Source organism: Balaenoptera musculus, chromosome 10 (genome assembly GCF_009873245.2).
Source record: "Balaenoptera musculus isolate JJ_BM4_2016_0621 chromosome 10, mBalMus1.pri.v3, whole genome shotgun sequence".
Lineage (NCBI taxonomy): Eukaryota > Metazoa > Chordata > Mammalia > Artiodactyla > Balaenopteridae > Balaenoptera > Balaenoptera musculus.
This window is the reverse complement of record NC_045794.1, coordinates 69,719,581-69,733,153: the sequence shown is the minus strand read 5'-3', so window position 1 is coordinate 69,733,153 and position 13,573 is coordinate 69,719,581. Positions and strand designations below refer to the sequence as shown.

Here is a 13,573-nt window from a genome sequence, read left to right as displayed (position 1 = left end):
TTAGACAAGATGTTCTGTAAGACTTTTATTGTAACTGTTTTTAGCTTTTCCTGTGGGGCATCTATCAGAGTATTTATTTACCCATGCCAGGAGAAGGGCATCCAGAGGATCAAATCTAATTTAATTTTTTCTTAAAAAAATTTTTTTTAAAGGTGGGTTTGGAAGAGACTGAGAAAAAGCTCTCTTGGCTGCATTAAAAGCTGAGGATTAGTAGCAATGTTCTGACCTGAAATTTAGGTCTTGTGATTTCTTTCCAGGAGATTTTTCACTGCATGAAAAACCTGTCTGCAATGGCCTTATTATTTAATTCAATCTTAATTGGATACAAACCGTCAAAATCTGAGGGATTGTTGGAAGGCCTAAAAGTGCACAAAGGTATTTTTTTTAATGGTAATATCAATCATCTAGAAGTGAAAATGTCCTTCACCAAGTCACTAAAACTTTCCGCTATAATATATTTTACGTTCATTTTGCATTTCTTTTAAACTTTCAAGGACATAAAATTTAATCTCTAGAGCAAATGCCCTGTTTGCGGGAAGATTCAGCCATTTTCAAAAGTAGTCTAAGCTTTTGTGCTCCATGATGTATATTTTAGGAATTCTCCACGTGGCTTAATGAGTATGTCTTCATTGCTACAAGAGGTGAGTCAGGCTTCATTTTGTAATAAGACCCCTTGGAGACGAGTGGGATGCTAAGGGACCAACATAGGGTGAGGACTGGCTCCTTAAAAGAGCCTTTCATAATTTGGCCAGAATCACTGAGCGCTATGAGGCCACCGTTTGATGGAGAAGCAAATGCCCAGAGTGCTTTCCTTTTGCGAGAGATGCAAATGGCAGGCTGGGAGAGAGAGCTAGGGGAAAGGGTTCTTGGAGTCATTCACTGCTTCTAGTCCGGTCCCCGACGTTCGGAGAATATTCAAAGGGTGTGAGGTAGGACCATTTCTATTGTTATCCCGGCTGAGACAAAGGCGGGGTGGCAGTGGTGGGGGCGCGCAAGTGGTGCCCATCCTTTCGGTTGCGTAGGTTGGGGGAGTACGGGATGGCACGGGGGATTTGTTTTGTTTTGCTCTGGAGCCGGCTTCCCGGAGTCCCTCCCGTCCCCCGCCTGGAGCGCAGGGAGGACGCCGCGAGGCAGCCGCAGCGGCCTCTGCGTCAAGGGGCGGCGGGGCGGGGAGGTGCGGCGCCGGGCCTGGAGACCTGGCTCGCGTCCCCCAGGCGCCCGCAGCCTCCCCCCTCCCCCGCAGCCTGTCGGAGGCCGCAGCTCCGGCGGGCCGGGCACGTGGGCGCCTCCGTCACACCCTCACTCACACACTGACACACACCCGCGCGCGCACGCACCCGCGCGCCTGCATCTCGTGCTCTTCGCCTGGCGGACACACAGGCGCTCAGGAGGAGTCCCCTGCAGCCCGCAGGGCAGAGACCCCCTCCACCCTGCCCCAGGACCCGCCCGCCCTCAGCAGCTGCTTCTCTCCAGACAGCTCCCCGCGGCCTCGGTCAGCCACCTGGACCCGACCCCTTGGCCACTGCTGCTACTGTCGGGACGTGGACACAGCAAGAGGCGCCGGCCAAGACACCCTGACGGTGAGGACACGCTCCTACCGCTAAGGACACGGTGGAGGTAGGGTGGGGCTCACCGCGAGGCACCCTGGAGCTCGGGGCCGGGGAAGGGAGCGGAATTGATGGAGGGATCCCGGGAAGGACTCAGGCTGTGTCCGGGGGGTGAGGGGAGGTAGGGCGGCTCCAGAGCCCCAGGAGGGCGAAGCTGGGCTCTGCGGGCGACCCTTCGGGCTCTGCGTCCTGCACCTGTGCACAATCGGGGGGCCTAGAAGCGGTGTGTAACGGGAAGCACATGGGTCGAAACGTGCCGCCATCCTTCCTTCCTGTCGTGACCACAGCATCCCCAAAAGACTAGTCATTTCCAAGTCCAGTCAGGGTTGGCCGAAGGGCGGGGTCCGCCTGAGGCAAGTCGGAAAGTTGCCAGGGTCCGGACGGAGCGAGACGCTTCCAGGGCTCTCGGTGAGCTGGAAGCTGATCCTCGTGCAGGTGAGGGTGGGGCGGGGAGAGGAGCCAACCTCATTCCTCGTTTGCTTCTGGTTGCTTTTGCAACTGCCGAAGGCGACTGCCCAAGGCAGTGTGTTTTCACGTGACCCCAGTTCCCTTTTGCCTGAGGTATCCTGCGTTAACTGGTCCTGAAGTGGGCCTTTCTCCCGCACAAGGCACGAGGCTCCCGGAGAAAGCACAGCCTGTGTTTCTGCGCATCCAGGGATTTGAGAATGTGGCGGTGAGGGTGTTGGCGCCGGGATTTTAAGGAGACGATGGGAGACCGTTTCTACGTTTCATGAACTCGGCTCGTTTGTGCGTGGCCTGGGCAGAGGACCGTTTTGAGTATAGGGGTAGACTTTCAGTCAGTAACGCGCCTTATAAATACGAATGGATCAAAAACGCTCGAGCTGTCCTGGGGACAGTTATGACCTACCCGGTCTCAGAGGCCGCAGTGGCTGGAATGCTTTTCCGTTAAGCGGAAAAGCGGCGTTTGCCGCTCGTTCGCGGAGAGGGAAGCCCCCAGGTTCGCGCTCTCCGGTGCTGAGCTCTCCTTTCCGCTTTCCATTCTCTTCCCTAGCGGGGAAACAGTGGAGTAAGAAGGGGCGGGGTCCGCACTCGGGCGCGGTGACGTCAGCAGTGTTTGGGTGCTTATGCAAATGAGACTGCAACCGTTTCTCCTAGGCCGGCCGTTTCCCCTCCAGGTCTTAAAGGTAGACCCAGTCTCAGTCTGCACCGTTTGTTTGGTCCACTGCCCAGAAACACAAGAGGACCGAAGCGTTTGCGTTCTGTGCTACATTTGGGCTTCTCGTTTCCCCGTTTTTAAAGCTGTTTTATACCTGTCATTGCCTGGTTGCTTTCCCGAAACACGGGGGACAATGTGTTTGCTTTAAGAAATATCATTCTCTGACGAACAACCCCGTGAAGAGCTCCTTACCCCACCCAGCCTCAGTTCTGCAAGAATGGTGCTGAGATACACTCCTGCTTCTGTCTTCAACGCCTAGTATTGGATTTGACTTGTAGGAGGTATTTAATAAATTACTTGATGATGGACCGAAGAGTGTGTGTATTTCTCTCATTAAATTCAGAGTATTCAACCATGAAAATTGTCTATTTTGCGAAAACGAGTGGGTTTTGTGTCGTACATGACCAACGATCCATGTATATTTGTTAGCTTAAAATATATTATCAATATATTACTGAATTCATTGACCATTTTCCTCCAAATGAAAAGAACATTCAGTGTATTCTTTTTTTTGTAGAAAGATAGGAATTAATGTTGTTGTGAAAGGAAGAGAATGTCATCATTTGTTCACAAGTTTTCTTTTTCTGATTGCACGTTATATATTTGATTCAATAATTACTTTATATTCCAATATATGTAACTCAAGATACTGTATTTTAATGGCGTTAAGAAAGATATTTACATATGTTTTTAGGAAATAAGTGCTCTGTTATCCAATTAATAAAGTAAATAAGAAATACTATCTTAGTCTAGTTCAGGTTGCTATAACAAATTACCATAAACTGGGTGGCTTATAATGAACAGAAATGTATTTCTCACACTTCTGGAGGCTGGTCCCAGATCAAGGTGCCAGCAGATTCCGTGTCTGGTGGGAGCCTGCTTCCTGGTTCATAGAGGGTGCTTTCTCACTGTGTTCTCACGTGGTCGAGGGGGCTAGTTAGTTCTCCAGCGTCTCATATTAACCCCCCAAAGCCTCAACTTCTAATACCATCCCATTGGGGTTAGAATTTCAACATATATGGGATGGGGGGAGGACACAAACATTCAAACCATAGCAAATAGTAAAGAATTTTTAAATTGGATAATAGCTGTTTGAGCTACCAATAATCAGGTGGAGATGCTTAGTTGTCAGTTGTTGAAATTTTAAAATAAGTTAGAATAATTACTAAAACCTAAACTTGATAAGCATTAGTTTACCCAGTGATCACAGTTCAAATTTTATTTTGTACATGTTAGAAAATATGCTTGTCCTGTCATGACATAAAACTTTTGTCTTAATTGGTAAGAAGTTTGCATTCTTTTGAACTCTGGGGTTATCATCCAGGTAATTAAAAAATCATTGACTTTTAGAATGATAGGCCTGAAACAGACTGTTGGTGATCGAAAGGACGGAAAGCTTTTACTTCTCAATTTACTTCTCAACTTCTTTTGGAGAGTGTGTTAACCCCTTTATTACTGCATACATATGCATGATTGGCTGTAATAATATATTCCTATGCAGAGTCGATTTTAAAATAGTTTCTGAGCAGATTGCATTATTAACAAAAATCCATGGGTGTAGTCTGATGCGTGAAAACATTCAAGGTTACATAGCAGGCATCTTTAGATTTATTTCCAATTTGCCCTATAACTTAAAGCAAGTCCTAACTACTCTTTTGGATATATTGAGCAAATAATTTTTTTAATAAACAAATTTATCTGCTTATACATTAACTTTGACCAGTAATGATTGTCTCATATTTCTCGGTGAACAGCAAGCCCTAGAGACTGGGCTACAGGGTGGTATTAAATGCACAGTACCACTTGATATAGGATAGAGCTGTTTTCAGTCTCGAAGGTCAGTTTATTTCCTTGTGATTGATGCGCTAAGGTATCCTTTCACATAAGATTAATTGATTGTTATCTTTGAACAGAATGCTTAAGCTGGGAGCTTTTTCACCTATCAGATTGGCAAAGATCAAAAATATTACTCACTGATAAAGACGCAGACGACATAGAGAATGGACTTGAGGACACGGGGAGGGGGAAGGGTAAGCTGGGACGAAGTGAGAGAGTGGCATGGACATATATACACTAACAAATGTAAAATAGATAGCTAGTGGGAAGCAGCCACACAGCACAGGGAGATCAGCTCGGTGCTTTGTGTCCACCTAGAGGGGTGGAATAGGGAGGGTGGGAGGGAGACGCAAGAGGGAAGAGATATGGGGATATGTGTATACATATAGCCGATTCACTTTGTTATAAAGCAGAAACTAACACGACATTGTAAAGCAATTATACTCCAATAAAGATGTTAAAAAAAATATTACTCACTGTATTGAAGAAGGCAGAGGGAACCAGGCACTTTCATACTTTGCTTGTGGTAGTACAAATTGAGACAGCTTTTATAAAGGGTCATTTGTCAATATTTACCAAAATTATAAAAGCATATAACTTTTGATTAAGCAGTTCCGCTTCTAGGAATTTATTCTACAGATATGTAACTGTCAGATATACAAAGTGAGTTGCTTGAACACTGAAGCAAACTGTCAGAAATGACCGATATATGACATACTCATACCATCATTTCAAAAAACACAGTAATGTATGACATACCCATATGATCATTTAAAAAAAACACAATAAACTATTGTATTGAGAGCAAAAGGTTTTAAAGACTTTTAAAGTGAAAAACTAAGATGCAGAATTATGCATCATATAGTATATAGTAACAGTGGTGTAAAAAGAAAAAGGTTGGGAAGGTGGAAAGAAAACACATATTAGCCTGAATATACATATTCGCTTGAATATATACCAAATATCTGTGGAGGACTTTGGTAACTTATAGAGAGATAGGGGTGGGATTAGATGTGCTGGGGAAAGAGTGGGAAGATATTTTTCACTCTATACCCACCATATTACTGTATTATTTTTTCTAAATATAAATTTGAACATATTCTAAAGTGAAAACAGTACCATATAAAAAGTACTCTTGGGAGAAAAGTAGCCAGGTATCAGATGCCATCAAATGAGTAAGGTATAAAAGTCAATGGATATTTTGGGTCCATGATTTTTGTAGTTTCTGAATTTACAGGAAAGTTTCCTACATTCAATATTCTTAGTAATAAAACTGTATTAGAGCAGCAGATGAGATTTAGTGGATTCACTAAAATTAACTGGTTATATCAGCATAAAAATGCACATTTTTTAGTGAGTTGACTAAGGTTTTTTTAAAAAAAAATTTGAGATGGTTATAGATTCATATGTAGTTGTTAAGAAATAATTATATAAGATAATATATAATTATAAGAAATAACACAGAGTTCTTGCGTGCCCTCTATGCAGTTTTCTGCAAGTGTAACCTTTTGCAAATCTATACTATGACATCATAATCAGAATATTGACATTGATAAAGCAAAGTTACAGAGTTCCATCACTATAAGGATCCCTGTGTGGCCCTTTCATAAGCACAACCACTTCAGTCCTGTCCCCAACCTGTCCTTAAATCGTGGTGACCACTAACCTATTATTCATGTTTGTTGTTTTGTCTTTTCAAGAATGTTATGTAAGTAGAATATAATGTGCAACCTTTTGGAATTGGCTTTTTCAACTCAGCATAATTGTCTGTAGATTCATCTAAGCTGTTGTGTGTATTAGTGGTTTGTTTTTATTTCTGAGTAGTACTCCATGGTATGGATTTACCAGAGTCTGTTTAAGCATTCACCCATTGAATGACATCTGAGTTCTTTCCAGTTTAGGGTTGTTATGAACAAAGCTGCTATAGAAACTTGTTTACAGGTTTTATGGAACCTAAATTTTCATTTCTACAGCATAAATGCCCAGGAGGGCAATTGCTGGATTATATGGTAGTTGCATGTTTTGTTTTCTGGAGAGCTGTACCATTTTACATTCTCACCAGCAATGTATGAATGATCCAGTTTTCTCCATATCCTTGCCAGAATTTCGTTGTCTTTCTATTTTAGCCATCCCAATAAGTATGTAATGACATCACATTGTAGTTTTAGTTACCATTGCTAATGGCTGATAATGTCAAACCTCATTTCATGTGCTCATTTGCCATCCAGACATCATATTCAGTGAAATGTCCCTTTATGTCCTTTGTCCATTTTCTAAATTATTTTTAATTGATGACTTTTATGAGTTCTTACAGATCCTAAATACTGCTTTTTTTTTCTTGGGGTTGTGGTCTGCAAATGTTTTCTCCCGGTCTTTAGCTTATTTTTTTCATCCACTTAATAGGTTCTTTCACAGAGCAAATTTTTAAATTTTGAAGTCCATTTTACCAATTTTTGCTTTGATGGATTCTGCTTTTGGTTTCATGTCTAAGAATTCTTTGCTTAGCTCTAGATCTCAACATTCTTTCTGATGATTTCTTTTTAAAACGTTTATAGTTTGACGTTTTACATTTAAGTCCGTGATTTATTTGATTTTTGTATAAGGTATGAAATTTAGGTCCAGGCTACATTTGCTTGGGAATGCCCAATTGTTCCAGAGCTATTTGTTGAAAGGGCTATCCTTTCTCTACTGAAATTGCTTTTGCACCTTTGTCAAAAATCAGTTGGATATATTTGTGTGGGCCTGCTTATGGGTACTCTCTTCTGTTTCATTGATCTATTTGTCTGTCCTTCTGTCAACCTCACACAGTCTTTATCACTGTAGCTATATAAGTCTTCAAATAAGGTAGAAAGATTCCTCCTACTTCATTCTTCCATTTTGAAGTTGTTGTAGCTATTTTAGTTTTTTGATGTTTTATATAAATTTAGAATAATCTAATCTATATCTACAGAAATTTTTGCTGGGATTTTATAGGAATTGCCTTAAATCTGTATACCAATTTAGGGAGAACTGACTTATTTACTGTGTTGAGTCTTTCAGTCTGTGAACATGGTATGTCTGTCCATATATTTAGATCTTCTTAGATTTCTTTCATCATTTGAAGTATTCAATATAAAAGTACTGTTCATATTTTGTAGATTCCTTGGTATTTTCAATATAGGCAATCAGGATGTCTGCACAAATGGAAAATTTTCTTTCTTCCTTTCCAATCTATATGCCTTATATTTCCTTTTCTTGCCTTACTGCACTGGCTAGAACTTCCAGTACTACACTGAATAAAAGTATGTGAATGGACATTCTTGTCTTGTTCCTGAGCTTCAGAGAAAACATTACATTATTAGTTTTTGAATATTGAACAAGCCTGTGTACCTAGAGTAAGACCCACTTGGTCATGGGGTACAATTCTTATTATATAGCACTGAATTCTGTTTTCTAATATTGTGTTAAGGAAGTTTTTGTCTTTATTCATGAAGGATATAGATATATAGTTTTTTGTTTTATTGTGGTACCATCTTTGTATGGTTTTGGATTCAGAGTAATACTTAATAAAATGAATTGCAAAGTGTTCTATCATCTTCTATTGTCTGGAAGAGATTGTGCAGAGTTGGTGCTAATTGTTTCTTAAATGTTAGGTGGGATTTCCCAGTGAAACCATCTGGGCCTGGAGATTTCTTTTGTGAAAGTTTTAAAATAATGCATTCATGTTTCTAAATAGTTATATGGATATTAAATGACCTGTTTTATGTTGGGTAAGTTGTGGTAGTTTGTGTTTTTCAAGGAATTAGCCTATTTCAACTAAGTTGTCAAGATTTACGTGTGTAGAGTTTTGCTAGTATTTCCTTATGGTCATTTTGATGTCTGCAGGTTTTCTTATAATCCTTGTTTCGTTTCTGATATATAAAATGATATACAAAAGCATAAGATCGACCTTATGGAGCTTTACATTAGGGTAACTAAACGTGTCTTTCAAGGCTAATATTTATCTTGTGGTTAAAAGAAAATCACTGCATGGATTTAAAAACCTAAACCACACCTTTTTTTACACAGGTCTAGCCCCACTGTGAATGGTTCCTTGGACAATATTTCAAATTTAATTAAGTATTTTTACGTTCAGTTAAATTCAATGACTATTCAATTTATCTCCCCCATTAGGCAGTTAGTACATATGCTACATAACAAACTATGCGTTTTTTTTTTTTTTAGTAGGTTTGAAACAATGTTATATTGAAGCATTCACCCTCTGTTACTTTCCTGGGATTGTAGTGACTTTAAACAATAATGATTTATTATTTTTCATTATCCTCTGTGTTGGTTGGGCTCAGCTAGGTGCTTCGTCTGTTCTAGTTGATATTTCTAGTTGATATTAGCTGGCTATTCAACTGGGGCTATTCAACTTGTGCCTGTGGGTTTAGCTCAGATGGCTGGTACAATTGATGGCTGATAGAGTCTCTCTCTCACTTTTCATGTGGGATTTCTAACAGGGCAGGTGGACATTTTTTATATTGTGTCTGGCTTCCAAAAGAGTCAAAGCAGAAACTGCCAGGCTTCCTGAGGCCTAGTGACATTTGCATAGTGTCACTTCTGCATTCTAATGGTCAAAGGAAGTTCAAGGCCAGCCCAGAATTAAAAGAAGGGGAAATAGACTCCATCTTATTAATGAGATGAGTAACAGGGATAATACAGCATTGGGAGAGTTTGTTAACATTTGTGTTTGCTATCTATTATAGGAAATATCTAAGAGAGATCATACTTGACATTCTATGATGATGACAATGAAACATGTTGAATGCTTTCAAATTCATTTTTTCCATAAGGCATGATAATACAAATATATATATAAGTGTAATACAATAGAATGTGCCTGCAGGAGGCTAATAATAGCTCCTGAAGATTTGTCTACCTCTTAATTCCTGGCACTTGTGACTGTTACCTTAGTTGGAAAAAGACTTGTTGCAGAAATTATCTTCAGATGAAGAGGTTATCCTAGAATGTCCAGATGGGCCCTATATGCCATGCCATCTCAGATGTCCTTATATGAAAGAGGCAGAGGAGATTAGACACACATAGAAGAGGAGGAAGCAATGTGGGTATGGAGGTATGGACTGGAGTGATGTGGCTATGAGTGAAGGAACACCGGCAGCCCCAGAAGCTAGAAGAGGCGAAGAACAGACTTTCCCCTAGGGCCTCCTGAGGGACTGCAGACCTGACAACACCTTGATTTTGGTTCACTGAAACAGATTTCGAATCTCTGGCTTCCAGAGCTTTGAAAGATCAGATTTCTGTTGTTTCAAGCCACTAAATTTGAATTTGTTACAGAACCCTCAGGAAATGAATACAGTGCCTAAATCTGAGGTGTTCTCAATAAAACTTTAAACGTTTAAAAGACTTTTTGTGTATTTTAAAAATGTTTAAGAGGCCTTTTGAAAGACTTAGTTAAATAAAATTTAAGATCTGTCCTTGGTTTATAGAAGTCAACAAAAATACATTTCAATTTCTGGGAATTGATGTATAATTATAATTAACTTTGAAATAATTGCAAGCTCACAAGAAGGTGCAAAGGGAGGTCCTGTGTAACCTTCACTTAGCCTCCCCTACTTTATAACCTTATATAAAAATACAGTACAATATCAAAACCAGCATATTGATATTGGTACAATTCATAGAGCTTTTCCAGATTATGCAGTCATTTTTTCTGTATGTGTGTGTATGTATGTATTGTTCTTTGCAATTTTATCACATGTATAGCCTCATGCAACCCTTATCACAATGAAGATGCTAAATGGTACCATCTCACAAGATTCCCCTGTGCTACCTTTTTATAGCACACCCACCTGTCCTTCTGTACCATAACTCCTAGCAACCACTGTTCTGTGGTTCATCTATGTCATTATCTAATTTCACAAATGTAATATAAATGGAATCATGAAATATGTATCCTTTTCAAACTGGCTTTCTCTCCCCCATTTAGCATCATTCCCTTAAAGTTTATCCAGGTTGTTGCATGTATCAATAGTTATTTCCTTTTTATGGCTGATATTGCATGATATGGACGTACTCTGGTTTGTTTAACCATTCACCCATTGAAGGACGTTTGGGTAGTTTTCAGTTTGGGGCTATTATGAATAAAGCTTTTATGAACATTTATGTACAAGTTTCTGCTTGAAAATAAGTTTTTATTTCTCTGGGATATATGCCTAAGAGTGCAAAATGATGGTCACAATGGTAACTCTATTATTAGTGTTAAAAGTAACTGCCAACTATTTTTTAGAGTGGCTATACTATTCTACATTTCTATCAGCAGTATATGATTGATCTAGTTTCTTCACATCCTCACCAACTTTTGGTGTCATTATTTATTTATTTATTTATCTATTTATTTATTTTAGCCATTCTGATAGATGTGTTATAGTCCACATTTTTGGGCAAAACGTATGTTACCAAGTGTAAGTTGTGACTTTGTATTTCACTTGTAAAAATGTTCTCCTCCTTTTGATTGATTTGTGATTTTTTTTGTTATCTTTTTGCTTAATGCAGACATTTTATATAAAGAGATATAATTTGCAAAATAAATGCTTAGATGGAATTCTATATGGTTGAAAATTTTTTGTTTATTTGTTAAAATCATTATTTCATTATGTTACCAAATTTTGTCTTTTTCTATGGCGATTATTTCATAACTACAAACTTCTTAACATGTGCCTTTTTTTTCTTGGGTATTTCAATATGGTTCAACATTTTATTTTTGTTCAACTAGTCTTTACTTTTTCCTTATACATTAGAATATGAAAAAATATATTTCGTTTGAATTCACAATGAATTTCAGATTCAATATTCAGAATTGGTTCATATTTAAAGAAAACTTTATTCAGTAAAATTTGAATTTGTCCAAGTCAGGGAGATAATTTACTGTTGTTCTAGTTCTTTATTAGAGAATATTAAGATTGTGGAAAATGCCAGTAATTAGCCAGCACAGGCATGTCTGTTTGAGTCATCTCTCATATCTAAGATGCAAGTGCCTGCCTGCTATTTTAGGGTTTTGCATATTTTCACTGGAAGCATTTATTAATGTCTAACATAACATAATTTCAAAAGATGTTTTAACAATAGTAGTTTAAAAGTCTGGAAAGATGGAGTAAGAACTCTGTTAATTCTATAGTGAATTATTTCTATTTTGAGTTAACTCTATAGTGAAATTTTTAGCAAGAATAATTAAGACAAAAGCAGAGAAAACACCTATTACAATAGCAGGGATAAAAAATGAGATAAGACTAAAATCCTGCAGGTGCTAAAAAACACTAGGACTATTATGAATCACTTTGTGCCAATAAATTTGACAATTTAGATGATATAAATTCCTTGAAAAGCACAACTTACCAAAACTAACACAGCAAGAAAAAGAAAACCTAAGTAGCTGTATATCAATAAAATAAATTGAATTTTTTATTGAAAATATTCCATAAAAGAAAACTCCAGGCCCAAGATGGCTTTATTGGTGAATGCTGCCAAACATTTTAGGAAGAAATAAAACCAATCCTACATATAGTCTCTCAGAAAATAAAAAAGAGGCCATTTCAGAACTCTATTAAGGAGTCCACCAAAACCAGAGAAGTAAATATATGAAAAAAAAATTTTACAGATCCATGTTCCCATGAATATAGTTGAAAAAAAATCCTTACCAAAATATTAGCAAATAAATTCATTGATATATTAAAAGGGTAATACATCTAGAGTAAGTGGGGTTTATCCCATAATAAAAGATACAAAACAATCAATATAATACTCTATATTAACAGATTAAGAAGTTATGTGATTATCTTAATAAAAGCAGGAAATTATGTGACAAAATTCAACAGGTATTCATGATTCAAGAAAAATCACTGAACTAGGAATAAAAAGAAACTTCTAAACAGATAAAAGGGACCTGATGAAAAATCCATAACTAACATTGTACCTAACAGTAAAATATTGAGTACTTCCCCCACTAACATTGGGGCATAGATGAAGATGTCTGCTCTTAACACTTCTGTTCAAAATTTTGGTGGATGTCCTAGCCAGAACAATAACTCAAGAAAAAGAAATTAAAGGCAAACAATTAGAGAAAGCTAAACTATCTTTATTTACCAATGACATATTGTCTATATAAAAATCCTAAGGAATCTTTAAAAAATAACAACTTGATTTAGCATTGTTGCAGGATATAAAGCTTGTATTAAAAAAAAAATCACTTTATTTTTCTGGAGAGAAATTAAAGCAGATACAAATAAATGGAAAGATATACCAAGTTCATAGATTGGAAAACTCAATTTTTTAAGATGTGAGTGTTCCACAAATGGGCCTATAGAATCAATGTAATCCCATTCAAAATTCCAGCAGGCTGTTTTTTTTGGGTAGAAATTGACAAGCTGATTTCAAAATTTATGTGGATAGGCAATGAAACAATCTTAAGAAAGGAAAAACACATTAAAATGATTAGGGTTGAGAACCACAAGTTAAAATTTATATGTTGATTTTAAAAGGTTTGAATCTAGCTTTAAGTGTTTAAAATAGATTTTTTTTCTGAAAAGTTACACATGAAGATATTAAAGCAATACAAAAATGGGAGAATGAGAAAAATATAAAGATAAGTCCAAATTTAAATAATGTAACATTTTCAGCATTTTTAATGTAAGTCCCTATATAGAATAGATAAATGGGAAGACACCAATTGTTTTATATTTATAATAGGTGTATTGTTTACATTATAATAGGTTGTATTTATAATAGGTGTATAATAAGGTTCTTTGCAAGCTGCAGAAACTGATGCTGGCTATGCGAAAAAAAAAAAGAAATATTGGCAGGGTCGCAAGGACTCAAAGAAACAATTGGGGGTGCTTGGCAATAAGATGGAAAAGGGCAAGAATGAAAACAGTTTTGAAAACTAGGAACCAGGATCCATGACTATGGTAAGTAGTTA

General features: G+C 38.0%; 1 protein-coding gene across 3 annotated transcripts in view; it reads left to right on the top strand.

Annotated features, from left to right (window-relative positions):
• Nucleotides 1-669: 669 nt before the first annotated feature.
• Nucleotides 670-13,573, top strand: part of SLC6A15 (solute carrier family 6 member 15) — a 47,909-nt gene continuing 35,005 nt past the window's right edge. The window contains exon 1 of one of the 3 annotated variants that reach the window (XM_036866960.1): nucleotides 670-1,580. The gene's annotated coding sequence lies outside the window, so the exon portion shown is untranslated. Of the gene's footprint in view, nucleotides 1,618-13,573 lie in introns of all 3 variants that reach the window. The other 2 variants (XM_036866962.1, XM_036866963.1) reach the window with 2 other exon arrangements.